General features: G+C 38.4%; 1 pseudogene; it reads right to left on the bottom strand.

Moving 5' to 3' along the window:
* Positions 1-1,514: 1,514 nt before the first annotated feature.
* On the bottom strand, positions 1,515-13,486 carry LOC121317702 (annotated as a pseudogene).
* Between the last annotated feature and the right edge of the window lie 5,711 nt (positions 13,487-19,197).

Below are 19,197 nucleotides of genomic sequence, written 5' to 3'. Positions count from 1 at the left end.
TCCTAAAGCCAGACTGGTGATACGATCTACCAATCAAAGACCTGTATTTTCTCTGCAGCAGTCCAATCATAAGTTAGCTGAGGCGGGACAAACAGTTCTGTTAACTGTAATTTTTCGAGGTTTTATGCAGCTGTCAAGTCTGCTGAATAGCAATAATTGTACAGAGACTGTTCATTTACTGAGAAATCATAGTAGGCTACAATTAACATTTTAGGAGCATATTTAGAATTAATTATTCTCCTTACAAAAAAATGTCATAAAAAAAGTAATCCATTCCGGCGACACTCAAAACCTTACAAACTGGGTTTAATCATGATGAATGTAGAATATAGAATGAATAACATAATGCATTTCTGTGTATTGTGAATACAAAAATGCCTGATTGATGTTTACTTTGCAGGTGAATGAATGTGTTACATTTACAAATCAGAGAGTGTTCTACCACAGTAGACTTTGTCACGGCAAGACTTATATTAAAAAAAAAAATAATAAAAAAAATCAGAAAAAAAAAAAAAAAAAAAACAGACAGTATCCAAAGAATTAAAAAAACAAATTACTTCAAAAACATACAGCTATGTCGGATCAGCTGGCCTTTAAAGAAACCTATATAGTATTTCCTTGTGATACAATACTGTCCGTATTCAATAAAACAGTGGTGTTATCAGTTCATTAATTTGAAAACTCGGCACCTAGCTATGGAGCCAATTGTGTATTTGAATGGTCCTGTATGTATCTTTGCACGATATATTGTGTGTTCTCGTCTGCTGTCATATCGGTACATACTGTGGCAACACCAATTATAGCAGCTTTTCAGGGTAATGCCACTACTAATGGTGACTGTCAATCATTGTTATATATATATATTTATTTATTGGTAGGTAATGCGCAGACTGTTTTGCGAGGCACAAACAGATTTGTGAATTGCTCAAAAAACTGCTATATTCTAATGTCTTGCAACTGCTTTGTGTTGTTTAGGAATATCTCTCATTTTGTGCCAAAGTACTATTTTTTTGCAAGACACAAATTTAGCGAGGGGATTGCGCGAAGATCGAAGATCAGGCCCAATGTGTTTGAACAGATCAGTGTTATACTTGTTAATATACTACTTGCATGAATCACATACATTTTTTACAAAAATCTTTTATTTGGCTTTTAAGGAGTGCTTAAATTATTTTCCAGCAAATGTGCCATGAAATGAAATGCTGAAAAGTCAAAAAAGGATGCAAATATATTACATTTCCACATTGAGTGTTCTAAAAGCTGATTGAGAGAATATTTTCTTATCTCCCGGGGTGCTGACAGTTTTAGTGCCGTACTGGCGTACCAAGGCATAGTGGTTAGCCAGCATTGTTTTCTAGCCTAATTCAGCGTTATTTATGGATTGACTGCTGTGACACTTTATTGAGCATTGAGGAGCTTACTGGAGGGTATAATATAGAAAGTGCATTATAAAATGTAATTTGTGCAGGAAAAAAACATTGAACAGGTTTTAGATCATTTCCAGAGATGCTCCTCTATGAGCATTTTGGTGCTGCTGGCTCTTCTTTGCTCCTGTAAGAAGAGAAGAAAGATCGGTGTCAGTAATAGGATTACAGGTGTCAGTAACGGGATTACATGACAGTTAAACAATCATGCCTGGAGAAACTATGCCCCATTCATTTTGGCCCCATCCATGTCAGTTGCTGAACCCTACAAACCCAGTACACATCCTCAAGCAGTCAGCTGAGAGGGAAAACACACACTCAATTGCTTATCTCCTTCCCAGTCAGAAACTGTACAAATGCAACCAGTAAATACAGATGAACTGCAACCAGTAGTAGCAGATACAGTTACAATATAAATATATAAAATATCTATCAGTAGGGCTTGAACAAAAATTTAGATTTTCAACATCTTCCTCTTATTAGGTTTTCAGATCACTGGTACTATTTAAAGCAGAACAAAGCATGTAAATAATGAGATACCAATCAATGTTCACAAGACAGCGTCTTTCAACGCATTGATTTAAATTAAAATCTTCTCTAACTGATGGCGATGTGAGTCATACTAGAAGAGAACTTTGTGTCTGTGCTATTAAATTGTGAATCACGCAATCTGAAGCATATAACACATCTGGTGTAACTATGCCCCATTCTTGCCCCCACCCACAACAATTTCTGAATCCTACAACCCCAGTACAGATCCTCAGGCAGTGGGCTGAGAGGGGAAACACACACTCACTCTCCAAGCTCTGCAGGGGACGGCTCCTCCACAGTCCCTTCTATGGTTTTATTCTCAAGGGTATTCAACTGCCTCTGGTTGAAGTACTTGCTGATCTTCTCCAGCATCTCAATGAATGAGTTGATCACCAGGGATAGCCATGCCAGTCCGAAGAAAATCCAGGCGGCTACAACCTCTCTGTAGCAAAGTGGGTAGTTAATGTCAGGGTCATTTCCTACAGAGGTGGGTGTAGGGGAAGAAGGAAAGGTAGAAGTATATTTTTTTAACTGTAATATTTGAGATTCCTGAATGTGAAAATCACAAATTTGCATAACCTATAACAGAACATAGCCAGCTTTTGCAGGGTTGAGATGGGAGGTTCAGAAACAGGAACAAACTAAACCTAACTGATTTACCAAGCTTTTGTTGTGCTGGAAAATGGAAGGCCATTTTTCTTTAAAGATTAAGTGGTATCTGCTTACTTTTAACTGTTCTTTAAAACAATCACCTGAAATTCATAAAAACAGATCCCTAGGATTTTTTAATTCCTAAAGCTTTCTTAAATGAGATGAGTATTTGCCATGTTAACCTGAAGAGACTTTTGAGTTCTTCAAAAGATAGTGATTTTATATCATAATAAATCTAATAAACAGTATCAAATCTTCAATTATTTTATCACTAAAATTTATTAATTCAATGTTGGTAATTCCTGTAGATTTCAAGACCCTAAAGCTTCCTCACACCGGACACATGCCAAGCAATGCAGGACTCAGTCACTGGCCAGTCAGGAACCAGGAGTGAGTGTGGAAACCACATTGGGTGAGGAGTTAATTACTGCTGCATTTTGTGGAACTCTTTGAGTGAATTAAATTGGCTCGCTTTGCTGACCATGCGTCTGGTGTGAGAATGGCTTTTGTCGACCTCCCTGGAAAATGAAAAGTTCAATAGAATGTCTTTTCTCTGTCTTTTCATTGGCTGAAAACCACAACCAGCTGGAAGTACTATCAGTATCAAAGCAGCTTCCTTCCTGTTCATTCACATACAATATTGTAGAAGCGTCTCTCTGAATGGATGGCAATCCTAATTACCTGGAACATAATCCCCAAATCCAATGGTAGAGAGAGTGATGATGGTGTAGTAGAAACTCTCATTATAGGTCCAGTTCTCGAAGGTGTGAAAGCCATATGCTGGGATGAAGATAAACAATGTCATGCCGATCAGGAAGGATATGCCAGTGATCAGAACTCGGGCAGTTTTCTGCAGAAATAGAACATAACTTAAATATGATGTTGCTATTCCTTGAAGGCAACTAAATTAAATAATACATATTTAATACATTTGTACCCATCACCTCACAGATATTTTTTTCTAACCACAGGCTGTACGTCAGCTTCTGAGCTTCACACCATCTACTTCACCATGTAATTCATTATAAAAATCATGGTCTTCCAACAGGTGGAGCTGGTTTATATACTTAGTGGTGTATGATTAGAGTGTTACTATGTCTTAATGTAATCAAAATTTCATAAAACTGAAATCATCTTTACAGGTAACTTTAAGGATTGTCAACAATTATCATTATTTATCAATTTTATCTATAATATCAGCTTGCCAGCCTTTTGGGCATTTGTTTAAGACAACCCATACACCTCCTAGAGTGCTAAATGTTTAAAAGGCTGCTTCAAATAAGCTTGGGAGAGGGTTTTTTTGTGTTTCGGACAATTAATTGAGGTGCTAAGTGCAAGTGCAGTGACTTGAATGAATGCAATCTCAGGTACAGTCAGCAGCTGGATTACACTGTATTTCTAGGTTACTGTAAGTGTTAATACTATTTTAAATTGCAGTTTGCTATATTTACCCTGCGATTTATCTTTCTTCTGACTTAATCACTGATTCTCTGCTCAATGGAAAGCATGAACTTGCCAAATTTGTTAAGAACCACCACGTTTAGAGGGATCCCAACCAGGGCAAAGAGCACACAGAACAGCTGACCAAGGGTCGTGGTGGGGGTCATGTCCCCATATCCTTTAACAACAAGAAGAAAGAGATCAACTCAAGTCCATTGTGAAGACTCCGCTAGTGATAGAAAAGAGGAGTACAGTTACAGTATCTTGAACCAGTATTATTAAAGAGTGAGCAGCTTCATATTTTTCATTTTTTTTTATATGCTGATTGAGTGGTTTTTATGGCAATTACTTAAACATATACTGTATTTTACAGTCCTTAAAGTACACAAAGAAATTGGTAAACAAAACAAAACAAAAACTTTTTAAAATTGTTCCCTGGTCCTGGAACCATCTTGAGAAAGAGCTTAAACTCATACCTTGGTATCTCTGTAACATTTCAAGCATTTATTTATATATATTTTTGCATAATAGTTTTGCTTCTATAACATTTTAACTGGATGATATCTGGGTGATATGGGATGTTGATGTTTTTTCCCATCTTCTCTGCATATGAGATTTTTAATCTCATGAGACTTCCTGGTAAAATAAAGGTCTAATAAAATAAAATAAACATAATTGTTTTGGTAAGTCTATGGTCAGTGTTCCTAGATTGGGCAGGCTACCACCCAATTGTATAGTTAGTTTTTTTTATTGTGTGTGAAAAAATAGCATTGTCTGGGTGGTGATTTTGGGATTTGTTTTGGTTGTGGGTGGGTAATTCAGGTTTTCTCTATTTGTGAATTAAAAAATTAAAAAAGCTGGGCATCAACACATCTTAAACATGCTACGTCCCGGTACGCGACACACAGGAAATCTGGTTCCGAAATTGGAACGATGCCACTTCCGTCGGTGATGCACCGATACAGTCCTGGATTCCAAGGCAGCTGCTGCCAGCGCGCTGGATCAGCAACAGCAGCAGGGAGCAAAGCACAACAACAAAAACAATAGTAGAAAAACACAGTCCCAGCCCTGAGTGATTGGAGCGCAACGCGCTCTGGATCAACAAGGGTCGCAGACTTACCCCCAGGGGGCCGCATGTATGGTAACGTTCTCAGCTCCCTTCCACAGGCAAGCAGGACAAGTGATGGGTGTTGATCTCTTTTTACAAAAGATCCGAATTTTTTTGATTTATTAGATGAATCTCATTCTCATCAAGACCAAGACTTGCTCAAGTCTCATTAATATGTCTTTCTGTACTTCTGATGGTACACTTTTCAGGAGAGACTTTTCAATGGCTTGAAAGTACAAATCAGCATTTAATAGAAACCCTGATTTAAGAACAATGTTGCGATGTCACATTGTATACTGCTCTAACAAAAATGATAATAATTTGAGTCTGAATGGTGCTTGCAGAATGTAAACAAAGGTTTATTTATTTTTACAAATGCATATTACTTTTGAGTTGGACTATTTTATGTTAATTTCTGTCTGATTATTATTTTTTTATTATTATTTATGTTTACTGACTTTCTTGAGATGTAACATTGTTGTTCAGTTGTGTCACTGCATGCAGACCAAACTGCAACTGTCTGTAGGCTATGCTCCACACCGTTGCAAGCTATGCGCTGTTCCTGGTTTTGTGAATGCAAACAGCCTAGACTAGACACACAGCTCAGTGCCCTTGAAGCCCTTGATGCCCTTGGTGCCTCTGTACTTTGACGCCTTGGTGAACTACAGCCTTGATGCACTGGTGCTTCTGCATTGGTGGCCTTGGTACTTTTGGTGCCCTCCATGCCTCTGTGCATCAGTGCCTCATTGCTTCAGCTTCTCGGTGACCTGTAGCCTCGATGCCTCCGTGCTTCTACGGTCAAGAGTCCCCTTGCATCAGTGGCCTTGGTACCTTCAGTGCCCTCGGTGCCTTAGAGCCTCAGTGACCTACAGCCTCGATGCCTCTGTACTTCTACACCCTTGGCGATCATGAGCTCGGTGCCCCATTGGCTTGATGCCTTGGGGCTTCAGTGCCTCATGATCCAAGGCTTCAACACCTTGGTCCTTCGATGCCTTCAGTGCTTTATGCTCTGTGCCAGTGCCTCTGTACTCAATAACCTTGATACCTTTAGTGCTCTCTGTGCCCCTGCTGCCTTTTAGACTTGACGCCTCTGTGCTTTGGCTCCACAGACGACCACCAAACCTTGCAAGGTGGCATCAAAAGAGAATGAGATCTCAGCGGTGTGACTATTTAATACCTCGGCAGGTGGGACAAGGATGTCACTCCATGTAGGGGCCTATCGGCAGCTTTGATATAAAATGCTCAGTGAATACCCCATCAGTGGCAGGCATATCTCAAAAATATCAGTTGGTGGTCATCTTCTCTTTCAGGGAATCGGGGTCACATTCGTAACCTATCGTTTAGTAGGCTACTGTCTGTATGTTTTTGATGAATGTACCTGCCTTTAATTGTGAATATGTTTTATGTCGATGAGACAAATCAACTAAGACTTCTTTCTACTGCAACAAATAACGTACAGAATGAAAGTGGCTGAATAAAATGAATTGCTCTGCATTTTAAGTAGTGCTCTTATAATGCAAACACATAATTAATCATTGCAATTATTATTCATTTTATTTGATTTAACAAGGATGAAGTCTTTGTTTTCTGAAACAGTTATGTTGTAGCTACAACCTCCAAGCAGCAAGGGCAAAGCGATCATTAACCTGCTTAAGCTTGTTTTATTGCTGAAACGTTACATATAAGAACACAAGAAAGTTTACAAACGAGAGGAGGCCATTCGGCCCATCTTGCCTGTTTGGTTGTTAGTAGCTTATTGATCCCAGAATCTCATCAAGCAGCTTCTTGAAGGATCCCAGGCTGTCAGCTTCAACAACATTACTGGGGAGTTGGTTCCATACCCTCATGATTCTCTGTGTAAAAACGCGCCTCCTATTTTCTGTTCTGAATGCCCCTTTGTCTAATCTCCATTTGTGACCCCTGGTCCTTGTTTCTTTTTTAAGGACGAAAAAGTCCCTTGGGTCAACACTGTCAATACCTTTTAGAATTTTGAATGCTTGAATTAGGTTAGTGCGTAGTCTTCTTTGTTCAAGACTGAATAGATTTGATTCTTTTAGCTGTCTGCATATGACATGCGTTTTAAACCCAGAATAATTCTGGTCGCTCTTTTTTGCACTCGTCTAGAGCAGCAATATCCTTTTTGTAGCGAGGTGACCAGAACTGAACACAGTATTCTAGATGAGGTCTTACTAATGTGTTGTACAGTTTTAACATTACTTCCCTTGATTTAAATTCAACACTTTTCACAATATATCCGAGCATCTTGTTAGCCTTTTTTATAGCTTCCCCACATTGTCTAGATGAAGACATTTCTGAGTCAACCAAAACTCCTAGGTCTTTTTCATAGATTCCTTCTTCAATTTCAGTATCTCCCATATGATATTTATAATGCATATTTTTATTTCCTGCGTGCAGTACCTTACACTTTTCCCTATTAAATGTCATTTCCCACGTGTCTGCCCAGTTGTGAATCTTGTCTAGATTATTTTGAATGACCTTTGCTGCTGCAAAAGTGTTTGCAACTCATGTTATTTTTGTGTCTTCTGTAAATTTAACAACTTTGCTTACTATACCAGAATCTAAATCATTAATGTAGGTTAGAAATAGCAGAGGACCTAATATTGATCCCTGTGGTACTCCACTGGTTACCACACTCCATTCTGAGGTTTCTCCTCTAATCAGTACTTTCTGTTTTCTACATGTTAACCACTCCGTAATCCATGTACATGTGTTTCCTTGAATTCCAACTGCGTTCAGTTTGAGAATTAATCTTTTATGCAGGACTTTGGGGGTGCATGTGCACGTGCCTCAGTGATTTTACATTGCTGGCTATGGTCGTGGTAAATAAGCATGAATTTAATGTGTACGTTTTGGGGTTTTTTTCAGTAGTGGTTCAATGCATACCAAAATAATTACAATGGTCCGTATCTGAGAACTGTTTTTTTTTGTTTGTTTTTGAATGTAACCCCTGCATATAGTCTTGTGAGATATTAAACCTGGCTGAATAAACCCATATAATAACATGGAGCTGAAATCAATCATTCACACTACGATACAGTTCAAAAATCAAGTAACGAATATAGCCTCTTTTTATTTTGTTACCAGCTAACTTCTCTAAAATATGGAAATAATAGGGATATCCCTGGCAATACTGTAGCCTTTTTATTTTACATTGTTGAAAATATTAACCCTGTGGTTTTAATGGTTCTTTTTTTGTTTGCTTGTTTTAATTTAGTTGAGTTAGGAATATTCCAGGCAGTGCGCTACTTTTAAGCGGAGCGAAAAGGCTGGGAAAGGGCTTTTCCTGCATAGTGAAAACAAGTTGCAATTTCACATAAGAAAGCTGTTTGAGTTAATGGTGGCATTGAAGGTAATGCTTGGTATTGCATCAAAGGGAGCTGTAATATATTTTCATTTATAATTTACACACCGGTAATAAAAGCAAATAGATGAAGGGGGAAAATACAAACTACATACATATCTTATAATGATATGTAATGTGGTTAAAGCTGTTTGTTGTATTGCTTAGTAATACATATTGTAGTGGCACAATGTGAGATTGTATAGAATTTTTTTTTTGTAAGAACTGCTTAACCAAATTTTGGGAGTTGTTTGCAGACCACCTGAAGTTTACTCACAGACCACAGGTTGGGAACAACTGGCCTAAGACACTTTACATGAGTTACGTATGTCTATGGCAGGCAACTAGAACTGAAGAGCAGTCCCTGGATTTTAAACCATTCATAATCGCCCCCGAAACAGACTTGAAATGTATTTTGAAGTGCAAGCTAACACAGTTACCAGTGTTAAGAAGTGATCCTCTTCCTACTCACCCAAGGTTGTGACAACAGTAGCGCTAAACACAGCCGAGTTGCTGAATTGCCAGAAGCCATGGAGCGTTCGGTTTCCTTTAAAAGAGACCCCGTTCTTGTACGCCCAAATTATTTTCTGGAGGCAGAGAAATTAAGAGAACAGGAGTTGTACGGTAGTACAGTACAATTCCTTTACATTCACTGTCCCTCTATTCAAAATGGATTTTGGTACTGCTTCCCTTGCATATCACCCTGCCTACAGAATGCTTTACCAGATGATGTTAGATTAACACTAGAACCTCCATGTGGGTCAGTTTGACCCATTTTGCATTTAAAATGTGAATAACTCTTCTGTTGTAAATCATATGTGTGTGTCCATTTTTTACTTTTCTTAAATATATGAATTAAACATTCTGACAGCGTTTGATAGCCAGAATCTAAAAAAAAATAGTTAAAACAGTTCTACCTAGAACTGACACATGGGTCAATGTGACCCATGCATTAAAATACATATCTTTTTTTTATATAATGTAAGATATTCCATTTTTTTGTAAATGCAGCATAAAAGACACACCTCCTCCTCCTAGCACAGGTGTTTTTTTAAATTTCAAGCCTTTCTTTGTTTGTAGACTGACTACGAGACAGAGATTGCTATGATTGTGGATTTGTCAATATGCCAACTCAGTGAAAGCCTAGTTGTTTATTTTTCAATGTACCTGGGAGACAACAATCCTTTGTTTTGTTCCAGAAATGCAACTGGGAATATATCAGAAGGAAATATTTAATCTTGAAAGTAGTTATTTTGATTAGAAATCAGCAAGCTGCACTCAGATGCATACAGCAAACTGAAATGGCAGGTAGGATAAAAACTTATGTGCCTTATGTAGCAAGGGGAGATCTGTGCTGACTCTGCTGGCGTGTTCACAGTACTGCAGGAAGAGGGCGACAGTCGTCCAACAGCCGCCTGTGAGGAGATTGTTAGCCCTATAAAATAATGCTCTGCTGTCTCCTCAGGTCTGCCCTCTTAGATACGCTGTGTGTACAGAAGCACTGGTCGAGGACCGAGAAACCAGCTGGGAGAAACAAGGCAACGAACAAGGCAGAGAGTGACAGTGGGGAACCCTTGGGCAGAACCCCAAAGAATTGTTTAGAGCAGGCAGGGAGCCGCCAGAGTAGGTCGGTGATCCGAGTTGTGCGGGTAGCAGCAACTGGGAAAACGCTGCCAAGTGCAGCACCTTTTATTTGTAGTTTTATTATTGTGTTATTTTTCCTTGTTCTTTTCGCCTTCTGTTTTCATTATTATTTCTTTGAGCACCTGTGAGTGCGCCTGCAGTGAATTCGCTTACCAGCTTTGGTATTTCCTTGGTGCTGTCTATCCTTGTTGATAGGCAGCCCACGGACAACAGTGCCCTCTGCCGGTGAAAAGTAAAAACTGTCCTGAAAATAAAACTGGGCACCTGGGTGGTGTTCCAAGTTCCACTTCCACTGTTCCACTGTTCTGTCTCGTGTGTCAGTGAATTACCCACCACCCTTCCACACGTGGTATAGAAGTGGGATTCACTGGCATTGCCCGTAAAAGCAGTGCACCCACAGAACCAGGACACAGAAGCTATGGATGCCACCCAATTTGCAGCCCTGATGGACCTCCTGCACCAGACTCTCACTGCCGCGGTGCAGGGGGCAGCTAGACCCGCAGCTCCAGACCACTCCATCCAGAGACCCACCAAAATGATGGCCGAGGATCGACCTGACACCTACTTGGAGGTGTTCGGGGCTATGGCGATCTCGTCCGGGTGGCCCCAAGCCCAGTGGGCTAGCTATTTGTTGCCCCAACTCACCGGGGAGGCTCAAGCAGCTGCAAGGGCGCTGTCCCCGGAGCACATGCTGGATTACCCCCTGCTAAAGGCAGCCATCCTAAATCGTGTGGAAGGGTGGTCGGTAATTCACTGACACACCAGACAGAACAGTTGTACTTGGAACACCACCCAGGTGCCCAGTTTTATTTTCAGGACAGTTTTTACTTTTCACCGGCAGAGGGCACTGTTGTCCGTGGGCTGCCTATCAACGAGGATAGACAGCACCAAGGAAATACCAAATCTGGTAAGTGAATTCACTGCAGGCGCACTCGCAGGTGCTCAAAGAAGTAATAATGAAAACAGAAGGCGAAAAGAACAAGGAAAAATAACACAATAATAAAACTACAAATAAAAGGTTCTGTACTTGGCAGCGTTATCCCAGTCGCTGCTACCCACACAATCCGGATCACCACCTACTCTAGCGGCTCCCTGCCTGCTCTAAACAATATTTCGGGGGTCTGCCCAAGGGTTCCCCGCTGTCACTCTCTGCCTTGTTCGTTGCCTTGTTTCTCCCAGCTGGTTTCTTGGTCCTCGACCAGCGCTTCTGTACACACAGCGTATCTAAGAGGGCAGACCTGAGGAAACAGCAGAGCATTATTTTATAGGGCTAACAATCTTCCAAGACTCGCCTCTCAGCCATTTAGAGAGGGGAAAAGTCCACACACCCACTTTCCCACCTCCCCGTGTCACTGCCATGACTCACAGGCTGTTGTTGGACGACTGTCGCCTTCTTCCTGCAGTACTGTGAACACGCCAGCAGAGTCAGCACAGATCTCCCCCTGCTACACTAATATAAAACATATTTTATATATATTTTTTATTATATTACTTTTAGAACATTTTGGTTTTACAGGTTTGTATGTACCTGTTTACATCTATTAACACAATGGTGTTCAATGGAAATGCGTCTGTGTTTACAACACAGCTCCTGGATAGGGGCATAGTCAGCTGGCAGACGCATACGCTCCTCCATAGAGTACAATGCAGCACCTCATATCAGAAGTAGTGTTATATTTTCTTTTCATCTAGTATTAGAAACAATGATTTTGGTTTTACATTTTTCTGTGTACATATACCCATTTACACCTGTACACGGGTATACACGTTTCTGTTGAAATTAGCTGCCACAGTAGTTAATTATTGCTGTTGCTGCCATTTCTACAACATGTTTTCATCTGTGTTTATTGTGTAAGTTGTGTTAGGGTTGTGCAATTAATTGTTTGTTTGATCTATCACGGGCCCCACATAGAAATGAGTTATAGCTACTTAAAACTATTTCCTGTTTGAAGAGATTTTTTTTTTTTTTTTTAATATTTGCTATATTACCTGTGACCTGTGGCACAACATGACTCACTTTAACAGCCATATTAGTAATATGGACAAGGGATGACTGCATATTAAGCATGGATATTATCAAATAAATATAAAAATAAAAACTGTTCTTCAAAATGCTCAACCCGTCTGAAGAGATGAGATCATGCAGCAAAATAAGGTATGAAAATCCTTTTGCTTTAACTAATTACTATGTCAAATCTTATACTGTATATCTCACTATTGTCATGTAACCGCCAAAGTGAAACTTTAGAAAGATTCAATTTAAAATTAGAGATTATAAAAACACTTAGTTAAATTAATTAATGATAACATTACAGTTTTTCGACCTTCCTCTAGAATTAACTTCAGGAGACCTATCTAAAAAAAAATCAGTATTGCAGTGCTAATGCCATTTCAAACAAACACACAGGGTTGTGTACCTCTGTAGAAACAGAAGCTTCAGTGCAATCACTTGGTCAATTCACAGTCATCATCCAATACTTCAGACACTCAGTCATATATTCTGAGATTAAACTAAAACAATAATCGATCTGATAAAGACAGGGCAAAACATTTTTTCCACTATTTTATAATACACTGACTGGCTCCAAAGAACAAAGAAAAGAATGTTAACAAATCTAGAAATCCCCCTGTGTACCATAAATAAACTTAACTGAGCCAATTTATGCCCTTCTTGGTCTTAATCAAAACTTTTTTTTTATGATACAACCTAGAGGACTCTGGATCTCTACAACCAGATTTATGCGCCCCTGCTGGCTTCCAAAAGCAAGCCACAAAAGCACTATAAACTTGTCTGTACCCCTTTTTAAATAATAACATAACGTGACAACCCAATTACCTTTGGGTAAAACTGCCCTTTACTTTAGAAATATGCACTATGAGGTACTAATAAAGATCAGCATAGAAACTGTTGGTTAGCAACAACAGGGGAGAGGGAAGTAAGCCAACACAGAGTAAAGAGCTCAGCCCTTTGGTGTATGAGTATCAAAGTGATACCCTCGTGTCAGTATTTGTTGGCTCAAAAGCAACTTCTGTAGTACTGCTGTTCGGTTGTCTTTAGGAAAGTCAGCTAGCTGATCATAATGTTATCTTTATCTTTTCAGATTCAATGGTTTCCGTCTTACCTGGGCAAAGTTTTCCAGTGCATGTTGGTCTATGCAGCTGAATTGTTGCAGTAATTCTTCCCTCTTTCTGTCAAAAATATTAATAGTTTTCCTCCAGTTGAAACCCTTCCAGGAACCAGAAAATAGCACCCCCAGCAAGAACATACCCCACGTATATTAAGCTGAGGATCACAGTGGTGGGGATTTGAAACCATAAGTACACCATGTTCCCAATGAGCTGAGACAGGTGTTAGATATGAGAGGGGCCGAGGCAAGCAGAATGTTGATTTATTTTGTAAACTACAGCAGTCAAATCTCTTCCCATCACTCAAAGAAAAACCTTTCCTACAACTTAACTTTCATGCAAATAGACTGGGAGTTACCCAGAGGTTAAAGTAGAAAGGCAAACATGATGTATCCATGTAGCAGCACAAAATCAGATCAGGATGAAATATGCTTCTTGTGAGTTCATAAAAGTTTGATATGCGGACATCCATATTGTTTTTTAAATGAAAATGCGTACCGTCAACACATTTTTAACAGGAAAGCATTTTTCTTATAGGCAGCGTGGGTGCTTCTGTTAACAAGGTCAAGCACATTATCTAGCTTTGACCCATACCTGCCTAACCTCCTGATTTTCTATTGAGTCTCAATGTCTCTGGGATCTGTCAACGAACTCCAGGTAACTGAGCTTGTTATCGGTGACCATTATTAAATACCAGTCCTAATATTTCACTTAAGGCTGGAGGGTTCCAATTGAATAAAAAGTCCATCCCTGGTAGCGCTATCATTGGCTGCTTCAAGGTTTTATGAACAAAAATGGAGAGCAATAGGTGGAATCACTTTAGTTCATAATCATAACATCAATTATTTTCTTTTAGTGGAGACTTGAAACAACCAATGATAGCAGGGATCTTGATTTTGCTGTCCATTCAGAGACGAGGGATTGGTTACAGGGAGTTGCATTGTAGAAGTTCGCTGATGCTTTGCTTCCCAAACTGAGCAAGGATGAGAGGAGGTGTCGATGTTTGAGAGCCATTACATTCAAAGGTGATATTTATATATTTACTTACATTTCACTTAAAATAATATTTTCTTTATCCCTCAGTTATATCCTTCTATAAATACATGTTCTGCAACACTAATAACGTGTTTTGTTTTTTGCTTTGGAATCCCCAGGGCTGGAATTTGGTGGTAGGCTATTGAAATAAACAAAGAATGCGTGATGATTTGTTAAACATTGTAATAACCAACAATCCAGACTCCTACTTAAACATTCATAAACTATTGTTGTTGTGTCTGACACTGCCATTAAGCAGTGCTGCTTGTGAGCATGTGTTTTCACATGTCAGTATTTTAGTCAGCCTCATGCTTTTCTGCCCTGATGCATATTCATGTGTGTAAGATGGCCACTGAAACCTTTGATCTTGAACCCAGCATCCTTGATTGGGGTGCAAATCGTTGTGAAAATCGGTACTAAGCTGTTTTTAAAGTTTAGCACCATAAAGCCTCTTCAAGTCCCCCTTACAACTTCTCACAGGACACTTACCACCTTCTCTCCTGTGTATGTGGATGAGTGTGGGTGGGTCATGTGAGTAGTCCAGACCCAATGAGAAACTACCATCATCTATGGTTGCCAATAAAAATTAAAAAAAAAAAAATAGAAATAACAGTAACAATTAAACATGTCTACTGTCGACAGAGTTGCATGGACCCTTGAGCCATATGAGATACCTTGGCACTAGAATCTAACCCCCCCCCCCCATTAAATAGATGCTTAATGACTGTTATAGATGGTTTATAACCATGCAATAGCCGTAGCCGTTATAAAGGGGACAGTTTTTAGCCACCTATTCTACTGTGGGATGCTTAACCATGAAACAGCCATAAACAGAATTATGTTTTTATAAAGGGGTCAGTTTTTAGCCACTTATTGTACTTTGGGATGTTTAAATGTAATTCTGTCTATGTGTATTGCATGGTTATAAACTCTCTATAATGTATAATTAACACTCTATAACATAGTTACTGTGTAGCTATTATACATTTGTAAAACATTAATAAACAGTACCTCAATATAAAGTGTTATCAATAATGGTTATATGTACCCCTGCTTATAAACAAGTATGTACCAATGTTTCAATCTTTCCTAAGATAAAGAAATCAGGTCAGTCAATCTATATAAATCACAATGATAAACAGAATAACCCAGGTTGCTTACAGAGTTCAATACAGAATGGTACAATGTTCCAGTTTTCTTAAGACCTTGGTAGTAGATACTCTATAATGTCTTCATTGTCATCAATCACTGGCAAAAATGTACTCAAGAGCAGATGTTTTCTGGTTTGTTTTGAAAAGCAGGATTTATGTTTATAAAGTGGAGACGGACAGGCACTTTAAAAACTTTGGGTTTCAAATAAACAGTGAAACCATGCTTTGTTGTCCTCTGAAGACAATACAGACCAATAGTCTACAGTACTACCACCATGGGATCTGATATCAGTAGCTACAGATAGGAGGTTGGATCAATACTTCAGTGTCTCAGTACAAACAATAACTAATCTACTGGTGCTGGGTTTATTTTAAGGGGTACTTCTGTAGTGTGTAAACTGTTAACAACCAGTTTTACTAACATGTTAACAAATGCTGTGGTTTTTTTTTTTGTTTTTTTTTTGGTAAAATGGTTAGTTTATACTGTATATAGTAACGAATATATAAATGAAAAAGCCAGCTAAAACTGTTCAGAAAATGTCAGCTAGCTAAATTATAACATGTATGGTTTTAAAAAACATAAGAAACATTCTACAACCTACCCTCATAATTCATGCATTTTAATGCTGGGGTTAGTCTGGTTGCTTTTTTATGGACTCTAAGAATGTCCTTTTGTAATACAGAGACCAAAACTGAACACTGGATTGTCTCTTCATAATCTCTCATGATTTTTCAACACATTTGCTATATAACCAAGTATTCTGTTTTTTTTTTTTTTTTTTTTTTATTCTCATGCTGCCTGTTCTACTCCAATCCAAGGTATTTTCATAGCAGGTTTGTTCTAAGCCTACATATCTATTAAATATATTTATACCACAAGCATGGGGTGTATCGAGCGTGGGATGCATTTTATTATCCAATTTCAGTGGGATAACAACAGGGAGGCTGCAAACTGACAGCCCATAAACAGGGTTCTAAATTAATCCACGTCACAGCATAGTCTATTTAAGATGAAAGTAAAGATGTACAAAATGTCAGTGTTATTTATTTTAAAAATATGCATGTTGTATAAGCACAGGAGGATCATTCAATATCCTATATATATTTATTTATTAACATAATCTGATAATTTTGTGGAACGAGTGTGATTTCTGTTTTACACTGGTGGCATTGAGTTTGTTGAAAATTTAACGTAAGACAAAAGTCCTCAGTTTCCATTTTAGGTGTTAGATATTCTTAAAATGTGTTTATGGTGGAATTTTCTAATCCAATTTCGAAAAGAAACTGAACAGTATTATAATACAGTATAACAAATAAAAACACCTTTTTCAAACATGATAATGACAGTCGTCACTGCCCTATGGAACCAGGAGCTGATGCAGTATTTGTGATATTTATTTTTCTCTGAATAATGAGTAACAGCACAATTACCTGTGTATGTGTATTACTTGAACTTGGGGGGGGGGGGGGGGGGGGGGGGGGGGGGGGGGGGGGGGTTGGGGTTCATACTCGCGAATACTTGTTTTTGTTTGTATTTGGGGACACTCTTCCTATCACATTTACCTTGACCTTCATGCACATTATGATAATTTGCTAATGATTTTAGAAGCTCAGAAAATGCTGTTTGAAAAAATAACCCTAATACTGGCTGTTTAGGATGTGAGCTCTGCAAGACAATTACATTTTCCATGAACCAAAAGAACTAACAGGTAAGAGTTTAAGTGGCCATGGTAAATACACCTTGTTTCCGCATTGTCTTTATAGTCTACATTAGAGTCTTTAAAACAATATGTACCTGCCTGATAAGACATCCAAAGCGATGATTAATTTGTTCAGTGTGTTGATTCAAGATATTCCCTTCCCCATTGCTCCCGCAGATTATTGATTGTAATGCCATGCAGGGACACACACACACGCATCTGCACAAAGAGAAGGTTTCTTTGTTTTTCCAATCACGACAGCGTGTGGAAAATGACTCTATTGCAGGCTGGGTATTGTTCTGAGTATTCTGCATGTACTTTTTTAGTATTTTATGCTGCTTTTGTTGTACTGTAAATTAACACACAACAGGCGGTTCAGTTAAACAGATTTACAGTACAGTATAAGATGCCTTGGGTGCGTTGTGAATAGCACCTATTTCAAATAGTCCCAGTAAATCTGGAGTCATATGGTTATTCAAGCTGTCTAGAGGCAGCATAGAAATCTAGTCACATAGCCAAACACCTAGAAGTATGTTATTACAACAAAATGTATGACATTAAATTAAAATTAAATACTGCAGTAATGCAGATCTCAAATATGCTAAGATAACCAGACAGCGTGGAATGTTCATTATGCAATCCGATCGCTAAAGCAGGGGGGCATTTATTATTGCTACACAGACATATTTGTAATGTTTAAAGTAAAAAGGTAAGTGTGTTTTTATTATTGATTGATGGAACTGGTCAGCTTGTAACTTCCTTAGAATTTAAAAGAGTACCAGTAAATACTTCCTGTGTTATTTTGGTTAAATATGACAGCATCAAGAACAGACTGTATACAATATTTCCAGAAGTAGTATTAATAGAATTTCCTTTTGGCATATAGTCTTGTTAGATATTATTTTATTTATTTAGCAGATGCCTTTGTCTAAGGTGACTTACAGAGACTAAGGTGTCTGAACTAGAACAGTCACAACAAGCACAGGGAGGTTAAGTGACTCGCTCAGAGTCACACAGTGAGTCAGTGAATGGATGAGCTGAGATTTGAACTGGAGATCTCTTGGTTGAAGAGCCATTTTCTTTAACCACTGGACCACACAGCCACTTACTAAATCTGGCTGAATAAACTCATATAATAACATAGAGCTGAAATCGTTCATTCACACTACGGTACACTGCACAAGTCAAGCTACAAATATAGCCTCTTTTTGTTTCACTTGAACTTATTTTACTGTATGCAGTGACCTCGCCAAAACCTTATAGAAATAAAAGGTATATTCCTATATTCCTGGCAACATTATAGAACACATTTTATATTTGTTGAAAATGAAAAGTACAAAAAGTGTAGTTTGAATTTCTTTTAATTTAGTCATTCCTACCGAGTTAGGAATATTCAATGCAGTGCGCTACTCTTATGCGAAGCGAAAATGCTGTGACAGCCAGATTACATTTGTTTCCCCTGAATAGTGAAGAATGAGCAAAGATTAGAAAGATGTGCATTTACGTGAATGCTAGATGTTGATTTTTTTTTTTTTTTAAATACTGGCTAGTGTCTTCATAATGTGTAAGCTATTTAGTTAGTATTTGTTTCACATCAAAAAGCTGTTACAGTTAATTGTGGCTTTGAAGGTGATGCTTGGTATTGTATTAAAGGGAGCTGTAATATATATTAATTTATAAACACAACTGTAATAAAAGAAAACAGATAAAGCGAAACATTCAGACTGCATACATATCTTATAATTATTTATAAAATGGGTATTTTAAATACTCTATCCTGATTGGTCAAAACAGGTCACATGGCGGTGTTGATATTATAGCATATCACCATGGGTCGGCACTTTTTTTTCAAAAACGGGCAAATCACTGGCAGATATCCATACCACTAGAGTTTAAAATCAAAAACGGCAGACAAATTGGAATTTATCGCAAGAAACATGACCAACGAGATGGAAATGTTGAACTTTTGGGAAACTGAAGTGTACATGAGATATTAAATGAATCTGAACCAGACACCAATGATTAA

This window comes from Polyodon spathula, chromosome 6, assembly GCF_017654505.1.
Source record: "Polyodon spathula isolate WHYD16114869_AA chromosome 6, ASM1765450v1, whole genome shotgun sequence".
NCBI classification, from domain to species: Eukaryota; Metazoa; Chordata; class Actinopteri; order Acipenseriformes; family Polyodontidae; genus Polyodon; species Polyodon spathula.
The sequence above is the reverse complement of the archived record's forward strand: the minus strand, read 5'-3'. Positions and strand labels throughout refer to the sequence as shown.